Source organism: Panthera onca, chromosome B4 (genome assembly GCF_046562875.1).
Source record: "Panthera onca isolate mPanOnc1 chromosome B4, mPanOnc1 haplotype 2, whole genome shotgun sequence".
Lineage (NCBI taxonomy): Eukaryota > Metazoa > Chordata > Mammalia > Carnivora > Felidae > Panthera > Panthera onca.
In genome coordinates, this window is record NC_138345.1 from 54,734,031 (window position 1) to 54,753,495 (window position 19,465).

General features: G+C 42.0%; 1 pseudogene across 1 annotated transcript in view; it reads right to left on the minus strand.

Annotated features, from left to right (window-relative positions):
- Positions 1 to 2,005: 2,005 nt before the first annotated feature.
- LOC132694623 (cationic amino acid transporter 3 pseudogene) overlaps positions 2,006 to 19,465 on the minus strand; it is a 28,849-nt pseudogene continuing 11,389 nt past the window's right edge. The window contains exon 2 of the transcript XR_013556841.2: positions 2,006 to 4,563. The product of XR_013556841.2 is annotated as a cationic amino acid transporter 3 pseudogene (transcript). The remainder of the gene's footprint in view (positions 4,564 to 19,465) is intronic.

The window sequence follows — 19,465 nt, forward strand, 5'->3', positions numbered from 1 at the left end:
AAGACCAGAACATAGGACACCTGGCTCTCAGCTGTTCACTTTCTGAGCACTGGATCAAAACAGACAACCATAGAGAAATTTTGAAGTCCAAAAATGCAGATATTGCCAAGTAGAAGAATTAACCCCAGGGATTTTCAGTATGGGTAGTGGGCTCAAAGCCAAAGTGCTTTGTGCTCAGAGGAAAGCTCTGGCTCCAATCCACCTGTGCACGTTCTGTTGGCCCCTCCCACAGCCAAGGCTCAAGCGACACGCCATGTTCAGTATGGTCTAAACACTGCTTCGTTCTCCTTTGCTTTTCTTTGTGGTGTTCACTCTGCGTACAATCTCTCCCTGCTGTCCATGTGTGGCAAAATCCTATCTGTCCCTGGAGAGAGAGAACTCAAATGGCATTCCTCTACAAAGTCTTCTCTGATTTCACAGATCAACCCTCACCACTGTGTCAGCCACAGATGATCTTCCTCCACTCTGAATTCCTAGGACACTTTATTTGCATATTCCTTATGACAACACTTTCCACTTTGTGTTACAGCTATGCTTTACCTCTTATATTACAATATAAGCTCCTTAAAAGCAGGGGCTATCTTTTATCTTTTTTTTGTTTTTTTTCTAGTTTCTTTTATTTATTGAAGTATAATTAATACACAGTGTTGTTATATTACTCATATATACAATATAATAATTTAAAAATTTCACACATTTCTCCATGCTCATTAAGATATTAAGTATACTCTTAATTCCCTTTATCTAAATCACACATCCCTCTGGGGCACCTGGGTGGCTCAGTCGGTTAAGCATCCTACTTCGGCTCAGGGCATGATCTCGAAGTCAGTGAGTTCAAGTCCCACATCAGAAGCTCTGTGCTGACAGCTCAGAGCCTGGAGCCTGCTTCATATTCTGTGTCTCTCTCTGCTCCTCCCCCACTCACACTCTGTCTCTCTCTGTCTCTGAAAAATTAATAAATGTTAAAAAAAAATTTTTAAATCACCCATCTCTCTACCCATCTCCCCTTTGGCAACTACCTGTTTGTTCCCTGATTTAGGAATCTGGGACAGTTTTTGTTGTTGCTGTTTTGTGAGTGAGTGTGTGTGTGTGTGTGTGTGTGTGTGTGTGTTTTGTTTTCGTTTGTCTGCCTTTTCTCATTTCTTTCTTTCTTTTAAATTTGTTTTATTTCTTAAATTCCTCATAAGAGCAAAAACATATGGCATTTGTCTTTCTCAGATCGACATATTTCAATTATCATTATACTCACCCAGTTCATCCATGTTGTTACAAATGTCAAGATTCCATTCTTCTCTATGGCTGAGCAATAGTCCATTATATATACATATGTGCCACATTTTCTTTATCCATTCATCTACTGATGGACATTTGGGTTTGCTTCCATGTCCTGGCTATTGTAAATAATGCTACAATAAACATAGGGGTGCATATATCTTTTCAAATGTTTTAATGTTTATTTTTGAAGGAGAGAAACAGAATCAGAGCAGGGGAGGGGCAGAGAGAGAGGGAGACACAGAATCCAAAACAGCACAGAGCCTGACATGGGGCTCAAACTCACAATCTGTGAGATCATAACCTGAGTGAAGTTGATCACCCAACCGACTGAGCCACCCAGGCACCCCACACCTTTACAAATTAATGTAACCAAAAAGCTTTTGCTTTTGGTTTCCAGAAAAGGAAACCATCAACAAAACAAAAAGGCAACCTACTGAATGGGAGAAGATATTTCCAAATGATATATTCAATAAGGGATTAATACTCAAAATACATAAAGAACTTATACAACTCAACGCCAATGAAACAAATAATCCAATTAAAAAGTGGGCAGAGATCCTGAATAGATATTTTTCCAAAGAAGACATATAGATTGCCAACAGACTCATGAAAAGATGCTTAGCATCACTAATCATCAGGAAAATATAAATTAAAACTGCAATCACATCATCAAATATCATTTTTTACCAGTCAGGATGGCTAAAATAAAAAAAAAAAAACAAACAAACAAAAAAAACACAAGAAAATGTGTTGGCAAGGATGTGGAGAAAAAGGAACCCTCATGCACTTTTGGTGGGAATGTCAACTGGTGCAGCCACTATGGAAAACAGTATGGAGGTTCCTCAAAAATTTTGAAAAAGGAATTACCACATGATCCAGTAATTCTGCTACTGGATATTTCTTAAACAATCTCTACATGCAAAATGGGCTCACACTCACCACGCTGAGATCAAGAGTCAGCTATACTGACTGAACCAGCCAGGCATTCCCTACCTCCTAGCCACTAGTAGATATTTAACAAAGAAAAGGAAAACATTTTACAACTTTCTTTTAAAAAATAATTTTTTTAAGTCAGAAAGCAGCTAATGACACAACTGAAAAGGAGACAAGTAAAAAAAGGGGGGTGGGGAGCAAACACATATCCTTCACTTCATCATAAATACACAGCTCTTTTAGTGTTTCCCCCACCAACATCCCATGGGAGGCCTAGCTTTCCATGAACTCAGGAGTAAATTCCATTACTGTGCAGGGAAAACTTACTGCATTCAGGTGTGATGATTTCAAACAAATATGTACTGGCACTGCTGAGTTCAAGTTCTACAGTTTGGGCCCTAACTTAAGTGGGGTTAGTGACCAGGTTGTGCTGAACTCCATAGGCAAAGTAGATAGCAAACCCAATCAGAGTCCAGACACCAAATCGGGCCCAGGTGCCAGCTGTCATCTGCATCATAAGGTAAACATTCATGAAGATGCTCAGTAGTGGGAGGAGAGGCACAGCAGGGACCTTAAAGTGAAGGGGACTGGAGCTCTGCGGCTGTCTCCAGATGACCCCAGTGATCCCAGTGATGAGCACCAGGAGGAGCACAACCACTGAAATCCACGCTAGGTTTCCAGAAAGCAGAATTGGCCACTGGGCCAGCACCAGGCAAAGAAGAGTGAGCAGCAGAACAAGCAGTGAGGAGCAAACATAGACAACCCGGCCAGAGAGTGGAGTGGGGGTGGGGCTGCATGGAAAAAGTAGTCCCTGTAGAGTCAGCCTCTCTGCTGCAGATACATTCTGTTGCTGCACCTCTGCTTCATGTCCCCCATTCCTCCTATCAGGTTGATACCTGATGATGAGAACACAAAAAGCAACCAGAGAATAAGATACCAGCGTCCAATTGACCTCAGGTCCACAAGATCAGTGATTCCAAAGAAGAATATCGTGATTGCTCCAATAATCGTAAATACCACAGTGGCCATGAATCGGGGGTATATACTGGTATAGATCCTGGTCAAGACAGGAAACAGGAGGCCATCTTCTGCCATCATGCATATCACCCACTGTATGGGGGTCATAAAGCCCATGAAAATGCCACAAACACTACAGAAAAATCCAAAACCTACAACGTAGTAGGCAGGGGCCCAGCCAATATGGAGAAATGCCTCAGGCAAGGTGCTCCCAGGTTGAAGCTTGTAGTAAGGCACCATAAGTGTAAGTGCAGAAAAGACACCAAAATATACCACAAAGCAGATGAACAGTGAAATCACAATGCCCATGGGGATAGAACGCTGGGGATTCTGGACTTCTTTCACTCTGGTAACAATAATACTGAAACCTATAAATGTATAGAAACAAGTAGCTGCTCCACGGAGAATCCCCTGGAAGCCAAAAGGCACAAATCCTCCAGAGCCCAGAGGGCCCAACTTAGAAGTGTCATTGAGTCCAGCCTTTACGTAGTCCTCTTCTGTGAGCTGCCAGTTGTGCAGGTCCCCCTTAATGAAGCCAGAGATGATGACAAAACTGAGAACCAAAATTTTCACCAATATGAACACTTTGGAAAGGGCGAATAACTCATAAAAATTCATATATTCAATTTCTCTAAGTAACAACAGAAGGGCCACAGCAAAGTAGCCTAGATTGTCTGCAAGGACTTGAGGAACATGCTGAGAGATGCTTTCACGCAGGGTCTGAGACATCTGGTTCCCAAGCAGGTTTTCAAAGGTTAAGACCCAGGTCATGGTATAAATAACTGTATCAGCAGTAAAGGACAGGATGAGGTCCCAGCCAGTGATGAAAGCCCAGAGTTCACCAATAATGACATAGGTGTAGAGATATGAGGAGCCAGAATGGGGAACCCAGGCACTAATCTCAGCATAGCACAGCCCAGTCAACACAAAAGATAAGCCAGCCACCAAAAAGCAGAGCACGATGGATGGTCCTGCTTGATTGCTGATCATCTCACGAGCCAGGATGTACACACCTGCGCCTATTGTGCGGCCCACACCCAGGGCCACTAAATCCAGAGTGCTCAGGCTTCTTTCAAAGGAGATCTCAAATACTTTTTCCTCCAGTGGACGTCTGCGTACCAGCTTTTGGCCAAATCTGTGAAATGCCTGACACAGCATTCTAGCTGGAATTGAAGAAGATTCTAAGGATTAGAGAGCTATAGCAAGCCTGGGGAGTGTTGGATCAGTTCAGTGAGGCTGAGTTAAGCTGAGTTGCGTTGGGGTAGCCAATTTCCCTTGTTCAAGATTCAAAGCTGCTGCTTCATATTTCTTCTAGTATGTGGTATTCTTCCATAATTCCTAGGTAAACAATAAATATTTATTGAATAATGTTGTTCAACCAAACAAAAAAACTCAGAAGTCGCATATAACTTGTTGCAGCCCAAATATCACAGAAACCGACACCAAAAGAAATTATAGAGAAATCAACTCTGCTTTCCCCCCTAAAAAAGTGCCAAATACCTTCTAACATTCTCCTTTTTTTGCACACCACATGACATAATCCCATTTGGATTCATCTAACTCATGTAGCTTTGTGTACTAATTAAGCTTTAAGACATAACAGGGTGAATGTATTGTGCAATAATTTACACATGGGATATTTGCATGGTGCCTGAGCTTGAGTTATGACACAGTTCACAGACTAGAGGTCCTTGTTGCAATTATAGAGCCATATTGAGAATATCATCTGAGTTTAAAATACAAATATTTGCCCCTAGTTTTAAGACCCTTACCCCCAAATCAGCTAGCCAAGGTCTGATGTCATTTTTGCCCCCTTTATCCCCATTCTGCATCATCCATTTAGCTGTACTGATGTCACAGAATGTACAGTCCAACTCTTCACTTTACCCTCCTAGGCCCACATGGGTGCTGTGAAAAGAGAGGAAAAGGGAGAAAGGGGGATAACTACCTGCAAGGTAAGAAACAGGATTTCTGGAAAGAAAACACTGGAGAAATAGGTGCAGCAGGCAACCAAGAGTCCATTACTAAGAGGGGAGAAGAGCCAGAAAAGTCATTTTATGATATCTGATATGCAATAAACCACATAAAGTAACCAGATAAATATTCACCACAGTTTTTATGTCCACGGTTTTGAGACTGTGATGGGTAGAAAGAAAAGAAATAAGTCATTTAGCTCAGTATCTCACGACAAAAACAATTCCTTCTGTCTTCTTCCTCTCTGGGTTCCAAGAAAGAAGGTGAATTCACTTCTGCAGAAAGTCTCCTCAATGGCCACATTGTGCTTTATAAACACCCTGCACCATCTGTGGTGTCAGTAGCCAACTGCCTGGAGACCCTGCATTGATCTGTGGACTTGTATTAAAACACTCACCTGTAACTCCCTTTTAATTTTTCACAAGGAGTTATTTTTAACTCACTTAAACCACAGTCTGAATGTGTTCTTAGTGAAGGAATCCTACGTGTGGTTCCTCCTTCAACTCCTCCCCTGGCTGCTATTCAAATGGGCCCCTCCTCAAGGAGAGCAAGACTTTAGGTGAACAATTCACAGCAATGCCCCAGAAAGGAGTAGTGGAAAACAGAGAAACAAAATCATGCAGCCCCCACTCTCCTCTCTATTCAGGATTGGATTTTGAGAGAATTTTAAGAAATGTTAATAGAGGTTTCTAAAGATGGAAAGACAAGTCAAAATTGAAAAGTCTTCTCTACAGATTATCAAAAGGAACCCTTGGATTATGGGTCGGACCTTCTGTCTACAAATCCATCTAGACTCCTTATTTGCCACCCACCAGTTCTAATGTTATGATTTACTAACAAGCACACAACATAGACAAAGAGTCAATACTTAACTCAGGGAAATTTTCTACACTATAAATGTGATTGACATATCCCCCACCCACCCCCAGGCTTCATCTCTTCAGTGGTTCCCATTGCCCTTCATTCTTAATCCTGTCTTACTTCATCATCTGACCTGTGCTTATTCCTCTAGCATCATCCCCTGCCCAGTTCGTAATGCAACTGCAAAATCCTACACCCACCCTGTTCCCCTGCTTCTAATGCCTTCTTGTCCCCTTCACTTAGCTAACCCCACTTCTCTTTCGGTTCCCAGCTCAGATGTTGCTGCCCCAGGAAGCCTCCCCTGACCCTTATGCTGCCTTTCTTATGTGTTCTCATAGCACCCCAGGCTTCCCTCATGTGCCATTTATCATAATGTAGCAAAAATTCCAGGTCAGCTGCCTGTCTCCTCCATCAGAGTGTGAGTTAAGTGCTCAATAAATATTTGTTGAACAAATACACAGAGAAGAGAATCCTGAAAGAACACATAATCCAGAATTCCTATCTACTTTACTTTGAGATACATACTTTGTAGCCAAGTAACTTTTATAAATCTGGCCCAGGTAAAGATATAAATGATATTACCTTTCCTATAAAAGGCAATCAAAATCAAAAGTGTGGAGAGAAAACCAACTGTGATAACACCTAGACTGCACATCATTCATGGCAGGTATAAACCACAAAGAGTGATAAAAAAAATTGTTTGCCTTTGAGGACAGCTGTTTTAAAACTATCAGGCACCCTTGGGTTATAGGCAACCAACCACCCAAGCCCAGTTAGGGAATCCCTATTTTTTTTGAAGGCATCATGTTCAAGCCCTATAATCTAGGTGAGGTGTCCTAATGTAGAGGTTCTCACTTCAGGGGACAGAGGGAGGCATAATGAAGACATCTTGGAACATTTTCAAATGTCATATCCTCTCCCTCTGGAGATTCTTTTCCACTAGCCCCATACTTCCCGTGACTGCTCTAAGCCACCCAATTGACAGGAATTGCTGTCAATCTCAAAGGAAAAATATTCTAAAAGCTTCCTTCACAGGAAGGCAGCACAGTTTAGTAATTAGTAGTAAAGCTCTGCAGGTAAACTGTTTAGGATCAAATCACATCTCAACCTCATACCTGGTGACTCTGAACAAATTATTTTACCTCTCAGGGCTTTAGTTTCCATGACAGTTAAATGGGAGTAAAAGTAAATACCTCACAAGGTTGTAGTAAGGAGTACTTAGCTCAGTACCTAGCAAACAATATGTACTTAATATAATCTACCTAAATGTTTAATATTGAAATCTGATTCAAAGTCCACAAACCTTGAAAATCATTTAGTACTTATAAATTTCTAACCTCAAAATGACTCACTAAACCCGAGCTTGTTAGCTAACCCTAATGAGAAAATGAAAACTGTTTTATTCCATATAATTCACCTTGAAACTCTAAGGACTCTAATTAAACACCCTCATACAAGCTGGTGCTAAACACATGCGGGTCCCAGGAAGACTGAGTTCAACCAGGCATCAAAAAATGCAAGGCTCAAATACAATAATAATATCTTTCCCCATGGATGCCTCATCTTATTCCTGGAAGAGGCAGTACTGGGTACTATAGAGGTAAGAGCAATGAATATTATATCAGAAATTTTGGATTTGAGACCTAGCCCCTCTGCTTGACTATATAAACTAGAGTAATTTGCTTAATCTCTGTAAGCCTCAGTTTCCTCATCCACCTAGAAGCTTACTGGACTTTCCTTACTGGATCAACATGAGAATTGGATGAGAAGATACAAACTATCTGGTGGGAGTGTAACTGGGGCCACCATCTTGAAGCACAGTTTTAGCGCCATTAAGAATGCACACCCTCCCACCCCACAATCTCTCTCTGAGGTCAACACCCCAAGGAAACTCCCTCCTGAGTCCATAAGGAGACTCATATGAGCACGTTCAACAAAGGAAGTTTATGATAGCAGGAAGTTGGAAGCTATGCCAGAGTCTATTACTACAAGAATATATAAGTAAAAAGTGCCCTACGTGCACAATGAAACATTACACAGCACTCAGATATAATAAAGTACATTCAATAGCAATTGGATAGGATGATGTTTAGTAGGAAAAGTAAAAAGCAGGATGAGGTGTATAGCGCAATGCCATTTATGGACATTTATAAAACATCCAAAAAATGCCGTCTATTTGTCAAGGATAAACGTGCATTTGATAAAAATGAGATGAAATTCCTCTGCTCAAAGTCTTCCACTGGTTTCCCTTCTTAGTTTTTATTTATTTTTGAGAGAGACAGAGGAAGTAAGAGAGGGACAGACAGAGAGGGAGTCAGAGAATCCGAAGCAACTCCCCACTGTCAGTGCAAAGCCCGATGTGGGACTTATCACTATTGAAGGTACGATATGTTTTACTTATTTATTTGTTCATGATTTATCTCACTCCAAAAGAATGTAAGCTCCATGAAAGCAGGACTTCTTTTTTATTGTTTTGCTCCTGGCTATATTCCCCACACCTATAACTGTGACTTACACAGTTGACACTTTGAATTTGTTAAATGGTTTAATGTATCTAAATACACATATAGAGCATGGATTGGAAGAGCATTTGTTAATATAATAAAACAAGTACCTCCAGTGAGGATGGAAAATGAGAATAAAGATCAGGATGAAAGGTGAAAAAAATGCACTGAAAAGGGGCCTGACAGGAAGCAATGGTGCTAACAGTCCATAACTGAGGAAGGGGTTGACTCCACTCTGCGCACTTCAGGTTCAACAAAGGAATTGCATGAGACAATGTGAGAACAGCTGGTTAATAATCTAATAAAGGACAGAAACTCAACAGATTTAAATTGAAGGGAACTGGAATCCTATAATGTCAGCATATAGAGAATACAGAGAAGGAATACCTGCTAGAAAGAGGGTGGAGTCCACTACCAGTTCCCCCTGAACCCATCTCCCTTTTCCCAATTCCTCTTTCTCCTTCAGATCCTTCAACTGTCTCTGGATGCTTCTTTCTGGACACTAAGGATTCTTGTACCACATCTCTTTCTCTGGGGAACTGTCCCTAGTCACCTACCTCACAACAAAGACACAAAAATGGGTCCTAACATTTGTTGAGTCACATGCCCCTCTGAGGTTGATCACCTCAAAAAAATGTCCTACACTCTTCTGAAGTCCATCCATGGATCCTGAGGAGGAATCCCAGAGGAGGACCATCTGAATGGCAGGGTGGGAGATGGGTAATGCTTTTGATAATTTCTGTTTCCCACAACTGTGTTGTGCAGGGCAGTCTTTGTGCTCTTCCCACTTTTATTGAAGATGACGGACAGTGGGCTGCAAAGTATGAAGATACCAGAGACGCAACCCAGAGAACAAAACGTCTGGGAATGAAACAATTACATTTCATGACTCCAACAGAAGCAGGCCGAACAAACAAATGAACAAGCAAACTCACAGAAGAGAAAGCACACCAGTGATTGGGAATCCTGAGAAAGTACCACGAATCCAGCTTATAATAACAGCAGAGAGAAACACTGTCCTCAAGCACCATGTTCAGAAATGCCCTCTCTCTTTGAAATAATCTATGATTATTCCAATAGTTTATATCCAGTAGTTTATATTCAGTCCAGACTCTGACCCAGCTGTCAAAGTCCCACCCTAATTCTGTCCCCACCCTCAGGCCCATCACCTCCTTCCTGACTCAGCTCCTCAGATCCTGACTTACCCTTTCTGGGATGAGCCTTTGGCCTAAGTAAGTGCCTGTCCTGCAAGGGATGCCCTCCTCACTCCTTTCTGTCCAGTCTTTATGCTCTACCTCTTCTCAACCCTATTCTACAACCTTCCCACTACACACATCAAAGAAGCCTTTCCTGAGACTTCCTGACTGATCCCCATCGCCCACCTCCTCCCCTTCCTGCCAGCACTTACAGCCTGTCCTGATGCTTAGCTGAAACTAGTTTTCCTTTTCTGTCAGCTGGTGTCCTGGGTGTGTCACTTAAATTCCTTTAAGGTCTAAAAGCTGCCAGAGGGCAGGGCCAGGTTTCATATACCTACTCTTTCTGAATTTCACACTCCCACCCCCAACCTAGAGTAACCAGGATAAGGATCTGCTCATAATTGTACCAAGAAACCAAAAGGCATTTAGGACAGAGAAAATGAATATGCAGATGTATTGATTCACTACTACATCTTGACATTCCTGTAAGTTGGATTTAAAAAAGAGAGAGAGAGAGAGGGAGAGAGAGAAAGGGCCAAACCTAGTTGGAAACAGGAAACTAGAACATGCATCATCATCTATTTCAAGTGCATTTCCTAAGGGCATTTCCTAATGAGGCCCCAGAGTATATGAATATCAGTTTAATTAGGAAACTGTCTCTCCCAAAGGAGGTGCTTGTTCAGAGGAAGTGCTGAAAGAAATGCAGAGAGAGGCCAGGGAATATGAAGACAGCTTGTATAAATTCCATAATGCCCTGTTCTCCCCACTTCCTTCCCTCTCTCCTCCCTGGGTTTCTCTCAGTCTCTGAGCTCCTTCCAAACTCCAATACAAAAGTTCCATCCCAAGTCACCAAAAGAACTCCTGTCAAGTCCAAAATTTCACTCACTTAATTGCAAGCTGTCTTGCTTTCTCAACCAGCCCCACTTGCTCTCCTTTGTCCTGGAGGTCCTAGAGACTCCTCTGTCTCTAAAAAGAGTACTGCCCTCACTCTGGACATTTCCTTTTCAAAACATTTTTCCAAGGCAGTAAGTTCTACTGGCTCTCTTGGTTGGATGTTAACACCCCTGCAATCAGGAAGTTGGCCTAGTGGCTCCTCTTGAATAGCCTCAAAGAGAGTTCAGATACCAGTTACTTTGCTAGAAGTTTGAGACACTCTTGACAGGAAGGTTAATGAGGCTGTTAAATAATTATTTTCCAGTTCTCAATGATTCAGGGAAGTGGACTTAAATGAAACACCTCCAAAGATTATAACAATTCTTTGTATCCAAGGACAGCTCCTTCCTGAGTGTATAAATTATCTCGTCCTCCTTAAAATTTTCCAGACAAGGAAAACTCTGGAGCCAATCTAACCAGTGGCTCCCAAACAAACAAGTATAAAGCTCTTTGGATAGCCCAGCTTCCCCAGAGTTTCTGAACTTCTAACTCAAGCAGCCCTGCAACTCTGGAAGGGGGAAGTCAGGAATACAGGAGTAGAGGTTTGAGTTCAGAGCCAGAGCTTGAAATAATACTAAGTGTGGTACATGTGTACACCAACATTCCAAAGTAGAAACAGTTCAGAGTACATATGAAAAGCTAAACAGAACAAAAGCTGCCATGAACACTGGGGCCAAGTCTTATATCCAAGGGTACCAAAAATTAGTTAACAAAATCAAATGAAAAATGAAATCTTCCCATTTTCCCTGTTTCTGTCTTCTCTAGAAGTCTGTGTCCAGGGGCACCTGGGTAGCAGAATTGGTTAAGCATCCAACTTCAGCTCAGGTCATGATCTGGCAAGATCATGTCTTGTGGGTGTGAGCCCTGCATCAGGCTCTGTGCTGACAGCTTAGAGCCTGGAGCCTGCTTTAGAGTCTGTGTCTCCCTCTCTCTGCTGCCCTACCCCCACTTGTGTTCTGTCTTTATCTCTCTCTCTCAAAAATAAATGAACACTAAAATTTTTTAATTAAAAAAAATAGAAGTCTATGTCCAATCATAGTCCTTCATATATTCATTCAACAAATATGCTGCTCCCCATTTATTCAGCAGTGCACATAAAACAAATAAAACACAAAAATCCCTCCACTCAACGTGCTTACGTTCCTGCAGTGGAAAGCAAACAATAAACAAATAAGTACTATGAAGATATACTGTGTTGGATTTGCAATCAATGCTGCAGAGAAAAGGGAAACAAGGAAAGGTTAGGATGTGTTCAGAGTGGGTGTTGTGATTATAAAAAAGGATGATCTGAGACAGCCTTACCTGCACACTCTTGTGCAACCATCACTACTATCATCTCCAGAACTTGTTCATCTTCCTCAGCTGAAACTCTGTACCCATTCAACAGCAACTCCCCATTCTTCCCTCCTTGCAGCCCCTGACAACCAACCACCACCTACTTTCTGTCTCTATAAATTTGACTATCTGAGTACTTTATGTAAGTGGAATCAAACAATATTGTCCTTTTGTTACCAGCTTATTTCACTTAACGTAATGTCTTCAAGGTTCACCCATGTTGGAGCATATGTCAGAATGCCCTTCCTCCTCAAGGCTCAGTAATATTCCATTGTGTATATCCCACATCTTGCTTATGCATCCATGCACTGATGGGCATGTGCGTTGTTTCACCTTTTGGCTTTTGTGAGTAATGCTGTTATGAATACAGGTACAGAAATATCTTTTTGAGTTCTTGCATACAATTCAATAGTATATACACCCGGAAGTGGGATTGCTGGATCCTATGGTAATTGTGTGTGTATGTATACACACACACACACACACACACACACACACACATATGGAGAGAGAGAGAGAGAGAGAGAGAGAGAGAGAGAGAGAGAGAGAGAGAGATTATCATACTGTTTTCCACAGCATCTGCACCATTTTACATTCCCACAAGCAATGCACAAGCCTCCCAATTTCTCCACATCCTAGTTAACACTCATTATCCTCTGTTTTTACTTAATAGCAGCTATCCTAATGGGTGTGTGGTGGTAAGTGGCTACTTTTGAGAAATATCAAGGAAGCCTGTAGAGCCGAGACAGAGTGAGTGAGGGGGAAGCAGTAGGGGATGAAATCAGAGAGAAAGCAGGAAGCCAGATCCTTCATGTAGGATCTGAGAGTCACAGTGAGGACTTTGGCTATTTCTATGGGTGTGATGGAAACCTTAGAAAAACTGATAGTTTTACATGTTGCCACTTAGACACTTATCACCTTGTCCACACTACCCCTTCATCTAGAAGGATCCCATGGTTTGCAAATAGTTAACAAAATAGAAGGAAAACTATGTATACCCAGGGCCAGCCTCCTGCCATTCTCCCTGGTCCACCCTCCTGTCCATAAAATTGGTAACTCTGAACAACCAGTAGCCATCAGAGAGTACTGCCCTTGAAGTAGGATGAAGCCCTAAATCACATTCTTTCTGATCACTACATTGTACCAGATAAGTGACATGTAAGTGCTCATTACCATCCTTCTGGAAGATGACACTTACCTCAAGTCTTTTTTTTAACTTGAGCTGCCTTTTATTTTTTAAGTTTATTTATTTTGAGAGAGAGAGAGTCAGACACGTAACTGACTGAGCCACCCAGAAGCCCCTTCTTCAAGTCTTAAACACACACACACACACACACACACACACACACACACAGTCCCAACCAGACCCGCAGTTTCATGCTATTACATCCAAACTTCTAAGATTGCATTTCTAAAGCTTTCTTTTAAAGTTCTTCTACCACTTACTCATCCTATTAACCTTTTCTGTGGCTCCTGCTTGAACAGGATAAACCTTTCCCCACACATGTACATCTTGCTAGCATTAATATCAGCCTTCACACAGACTGTCCTCTGCCTAGAACACTCCAAACCCTGTTCAACATGACCCTCCTTCTGGAAGCTTCTCTGGGCACACCTACAAATAGATATCTGATCTTTCCAGTGTGCTCTCTTTGTCCCCTGCTCTCTCCTCATTAATGTCCAGCGGCATAACTCACTGAACTAGAACTTTGTACTCAGAGGACACTCAGTTAAGAAAAAGGGTAGGAGTCAAAGGTGGTGAGATGGAGCTGAGGAGCAGATCTTCTGCTTGAAGACACTTCCATCTTGCCTTTCCTTCTCCAGCTGAAGCCGGAGGTAGAAAGAATTAACTGGTCACAGCTAAGGAAGTACCCCAGGATTTAGAGCCCTTTTGGTGATATCAGGGGTCTCACACAAGAACTGAAGTCCAAGTCTCTTTCACCACAAAGTGAAAGTACAAAGGAAGCAACTCAAGTGAGCTCAGACAAAGTGCATTATCTATCACATTTATGATTTGCTCCAGTGTCATACCCTTGATGTGTGACAATTGACACCAACACCAAGTTTTATTACTTTCACTGATTTACTTCATTTGGAAAATAATTCACCTAATGCTTTGCAATTAGACAACATGACACAGGACTCAAACTACAATAACTATAGTTAAGTCTTGTCTGCAAAAGGGAGGAGTGGGACAATAATCAATTGACTAAATGCTGTGTAGAATACGATTAAACTTGTTTAAGGAGGATAGGGACGTATCCATGAAATGCCCTTAAATAATAGCTCCTAGAGAAAAGAATTTTCTGGATTGGCTACCATTTTTCCTGTACTATCTGTGAATAAATATACAGGTGGGTTCAGTGTATTTTGAGTTGGATCTAAAGTGAAAACTTGGATGGTCCCTCTAGTAGAAACCACAGGACATTTCTATGTGAGATACACTGGATTCAATCTATTACAGATGAGATTTCAACTACTGTAAGTGAATACAAAGAAAAAATCCAAATTAGAAAGTTCAGGCACCACAGCAATTCTTTGTACAAAAGAACTCAAGCAAAAACAATATTTTCTTCCCCCTAAATTATCAACACCACCACTATTACCCCCCAAATCATCACACACTCAGTTTCAACAGCATAAGACAATGGTGGCAAATATAGAATTCCCCACCCTGGGAACTTACAATTAATGGCACTTCATGAATGCCTTTCCACCTACCAAAAAAAGTAAGAGATACATACACTATGAACCAGGAAGATATTCCTCAATCAGAAATGAACAAAGGCAAGGGCATGTCAAGTTCCCAGATGCCTTCCTAGGTGGAAGGCAAGAGTAGTAAGGACCTCATTTTCCACTGTTGGCAAGAATTGTGAATACCTTCTGTGTACTGTTAGTCAGCCTGAAGGCCACATAAAAGAGTGGGGAATTATGCTATCTTGGCATTGTGTATAACTGTTTCCCAGGAAAACATCAGTTCAAGTTACATCTTCAGCGTGGGCCATGATCCAATAAACAGAGCCTCATTTAGGGCTTCCTTCCATGCCCCCCACCAAAAACATGAAACAAACTCCATAACACCTTGAACCAGTAAATCCAGCTTGTCCAACTAGACAGATCCAGGTAAATATTTGCTAGAGATATTGATACAGATCTATATACTATAATATTAATAATAATTAAAAACAATAATTCTCATTCTTGGTCTGTGCAGAAAAATAAAAAAAGACACAAACCACTGCAATGGTAAGAAATGTGTAACTTCTCCCCTGGGGAAAGAGAAGTAAAGCTCAGATAGCTTCCCTGAAAGGATGGAAAGAAAGCTGAAGTAACCAAATTCGCCTCAAACTAAAGAAAATAAATATCCAAACTTCTCTCCCAGGCATCTCCTGAGAACAACCTCACCAACTGATTCCTTAACAAGCATCCTCCCATCTATGATCTTACTTTGTACTGTATTCTGTTTGCATGTTATTTGGAAGAAGACTTTGTCCCCCCTTTCTAAAATAGAAACTCCTTAGGGTAGAACCTACTTCATGTATTCTGAATGAGGCTAGAAACCCTAATTCTGCATGCAAGTAAACATTACTAGGTGAAACCAAGACTTGAAGGCATGACAGTCCCCAAACTGCCTGCTCATTAGACCAAGAGGAAACACAGCCACCTCCTCCAACTCACCTACCTACCCTACCACCCCAGTCATACATCTCTCAAATGAGATCCCACCTTGGCAGAGGCTGAATTCCAAGTCAGTTAAAACTCATCCTGATGCAGACTAACACACACCAGACCAACTGTATGTAGACCAATCCACACAAATGTAGACCAAAATCTATGTAGATGTAGACCAGAACATTTTTGCTTCCTTCCCACAATACCTATGGAGTCCTTGCTACATGAAAATGTCACACTAGTACCACTGTGGGTAAACAATTAGATAGCCAGAGCTTCTCTAGAAACTGTTGAGACTCGGGGCGCCTGGGTGGCTCAGTCGGTTAAGCAGCCGACTTCGGCTCAGGGCATGATCTCGCGGTCCGTGAGTTCGAGCCCTGCGTCGGGCTCTGTGCTGACAGCTCAGAGCCTGGAGCCTGTTTTGGATTCTGTGTCTCCCTCTCTCTGACCCTCCCCCGTTCATACTCTGTCTCTCTCTGTCTCAAAAATAAATAAACGTTAAAAAATTTTTAAAAAGAAAGAAAGAAACTGTATAGACTCTTATAAATACTTATCTAGTATCTTTCTGGGGTGGCTGTGAACAAAGAGGCTTTTCTTAGTTTCTCTGGGATAAGTTCAGAGAAGACAGTTAAATGCAATGTTCCTCATTCATGATTTGACACATTTACAAGTTTAATTTCAGTCAGAATCCAGTTATGTAAATTCTTAACATTTCTATCACACCAAAACAAGATGATCAGCTTAAGAAATGAGAAAAGCTTGAGTTTCTGCTTCTAGATGTCTTCAGAAACTAGATGGGCTACCAGGAAGAATCAGAATTAGATTTTCCAAACAGAAATCAGAAAGAGAGCTGGGAAAAGCCAGGGAGTGTGTGCAATTAATGGATTAGAAAGTGATGTGATTGGGGTGCCTGCATGGCTCAATCGGTTAAGCATCCAACTATGGCTCAGATCATGATCTCACAAGTCATGAATTTGGACCCTGCATCAGGCTCTGTGCTGACAGCTCAGAGCCTGGAGCCTGCTTCAGATTCAGTGTCTCCCTCTCTCTGTCCCTCCCCCGCTTGCACTCTGTCTCTCTCAAAAATAAATAAACATTAAAAATTTTTAAAAATAAAGTGATGTGGTGCATTGATGTCAACAGTGAAAATCAATTTCTTCTCCACTTCCCCCTACGATTCTCTACTCCCTTTTCTCAGCCCCAGATCCTGTCAACATAGAACACCTAATAAAAGTCCTCAGGAGAAAGCAGTAGAAGGAAATCCATCTGTCTGCCCAACTTATTTTCCAAAATATAACTATGATGGAGGATGGACCTTGTCTACAATGAGCACTGATCAAACGCATGTTTTCCAAGAACACTTGCTAAATAGCTTTGTTTCTTCTCACAAATCCTTCCTTTTCTTGTAAGCACAGACTCTAAATCCATCTAGTGGTCCCATCTATCCCTAAGTTCTGTCTCCACCTTCAGACTAGCAGTTGTGAGTTGTCAGAGCCCATGGCTACTACTTCCATGTACCTCCTCTCAGTATACACCCTCAGTAATACACTGCACACAAAGTGGCTTAGAAAGACTGACTATCTCTCTGGTTATCTTCATTCATATCTTTAAATGTGTCTTTCTGTCCTCCCATGTAAGTACTTATCTGTCTCTTTATCTCTGTCATCTCTCACCAGACTTGCTTGGCTCCTCTCACAGCCCTAGGTAGCTGCTTCACACTGCCACCATCTCCCTTGGAAAGTTAATTTTTGTTTTATTTTGTTTTGTTTTGTTTTGTTTTGTTTTAGGAAATACACCAGATCATCTGAGTCAGAGTCCTGAGTTCTATTCCAAATATAGATCAACATGACTTCTCCACCAAGACCCACTTGCCTCATCCCAGATCAGCCAACATAATCTATAACAAAGATCCACTGCCACCAACCTTTAGGGGACACTCTTCATCCCTCGTTCCTAATTCTTTTTAATCCCCACTCTGTTTTGAGATTTAGGCAATAATAAAAGAAAAAGGGATGAGGATAAACCAAAAGAATACAGTCCAAAAAGTATATTTATCAATTAAGAATATACTTTGTGAAAGAACCAGCCCTTTCCACGTGATTTTGTTTAAACTGAGGTTAAAAAGAATCTGCCTTTGGGAGGCAATAATGCATATCAATGATAATGGAGTGAATTTGCACAAGACTGCTAAAGAGCAAGAGAGGGACAATCTAGAAATAAACATTTGCCACATGTAATCATAAAACAAGTGTCATGCATGGATAAGTGTTGTCTGGGCTTCTGGTGTTGGGGTATTGCTCACAGTGTACATAGCAGTGGGGAGGAGGGGGAGGGTGGAGAACAGTTTAAGACTTCAAAGGGCTTTTAAAATTAAAGAGTTGCAAATATGTTTTGCAATAACAGCAAACTGCCTCTTTGAGACCAAGTGTTTTAATACCACTAGGCAACTACACCCCAGGGGAACTAGGTCATCTTTCCTCCAACAACCTGACCTGGTCTGTAATCAATCCGCACAACAACTTTTCAAATTATATTTAAAAAGGCTGATAGATACTTTCAAGCACCTGTAAAAATAGATATCTAACTCCTTAAGCAAGGAGGAAGAAGACCCTCAAATCCTCCATTGTGATGGTGGACCATCTTATCAACCTGACATGTTATGCTGAAAAATCCACACCAATGCCTTCCCTAAGAAGATATAATACAGACAATTTCAGAACCTTCAGTGAGAAAAGTATGGCACAACTGGAAGAAGACAGCAGAGCCAGGTGGAAGAATCTTCATTCAAAGAACATGCCTAAGCATACTATGTGCTAGACCCTGTGGAAAAGACAAAGATGAAGAAAGCAAGCTCTGCACCAGGTCAGAAAGGAAAGGCCAGGAAGGAAGGCAGGGCCAAGAGGGGGAAAGGACGCTGGGGGAGAAGCACCCAGGAATAACCTCCCCTAACTCATATTTTCCTCAGTAGAACTGAGAATGTTTCTGATCTGGAAGACAACAGAGTGTAGGTCTCCAAATCACTCTAGCCCCAGCAAACCTACCTGCCCTTCCCAAATTCCTAAGGCCTCTGGTCTGCACTTGCCAGAGCAAAGTCTATCTCTGGTGCCATGAAATACCCTCTGTTCAAACCCATAGGGTTTGGACAGCCAGCTATTATCCAAGGCCAGCCTTCCTCCTCTCTGGCTCTGCCTCGGTTTCCTTGACAATCCTATAAACAGGAGAAGTCACTTACCTATAGGCTTTTTCTTCCCTGGAGGAGAGATACCTGAGAAGAAAGTGCAAGCCAAACCCAGAGACAAGTAGGGAGGTTGGCCAAGCAGTGTCAGGACTTGGAATGGAGCTTAGTGAGGACTTCAGGGAGTTGAGGCCCTCAAAGAGGTGGGCCCTTGGGAGGAGGGGCTCTTGGGAGGCAGAGCACTAGCAAGGCTGGGCCTCAGGGAGTTGGGGCCATAGGGAGGCAGGGACATCCGAAGGGTAGAAAAGGATGAAGGAGGTAGATTAGCTGGAATCCTGGAAGAAAGCTGGAGGTGGGCAATGGAAGACTAGTGGGGTTCTGCATTGGTGAGGAGGTGGCTGAGGACTTAAATGGGACTTTGTTGGAGACTCTGCTGGCAGCAAGATGTGAATTTAGAAGTAAACAAGCTTCCCAAGGTCCTGGGTATGGAGAAGGTCCTGGTTGGCAAGAGAGTGTGGCGAGCCAGGTAGAGCCCAGCCTGTGGTGATTTGGAGGCCAGTCCTAGGACCATCTAAAAAGCCCATTAAGAG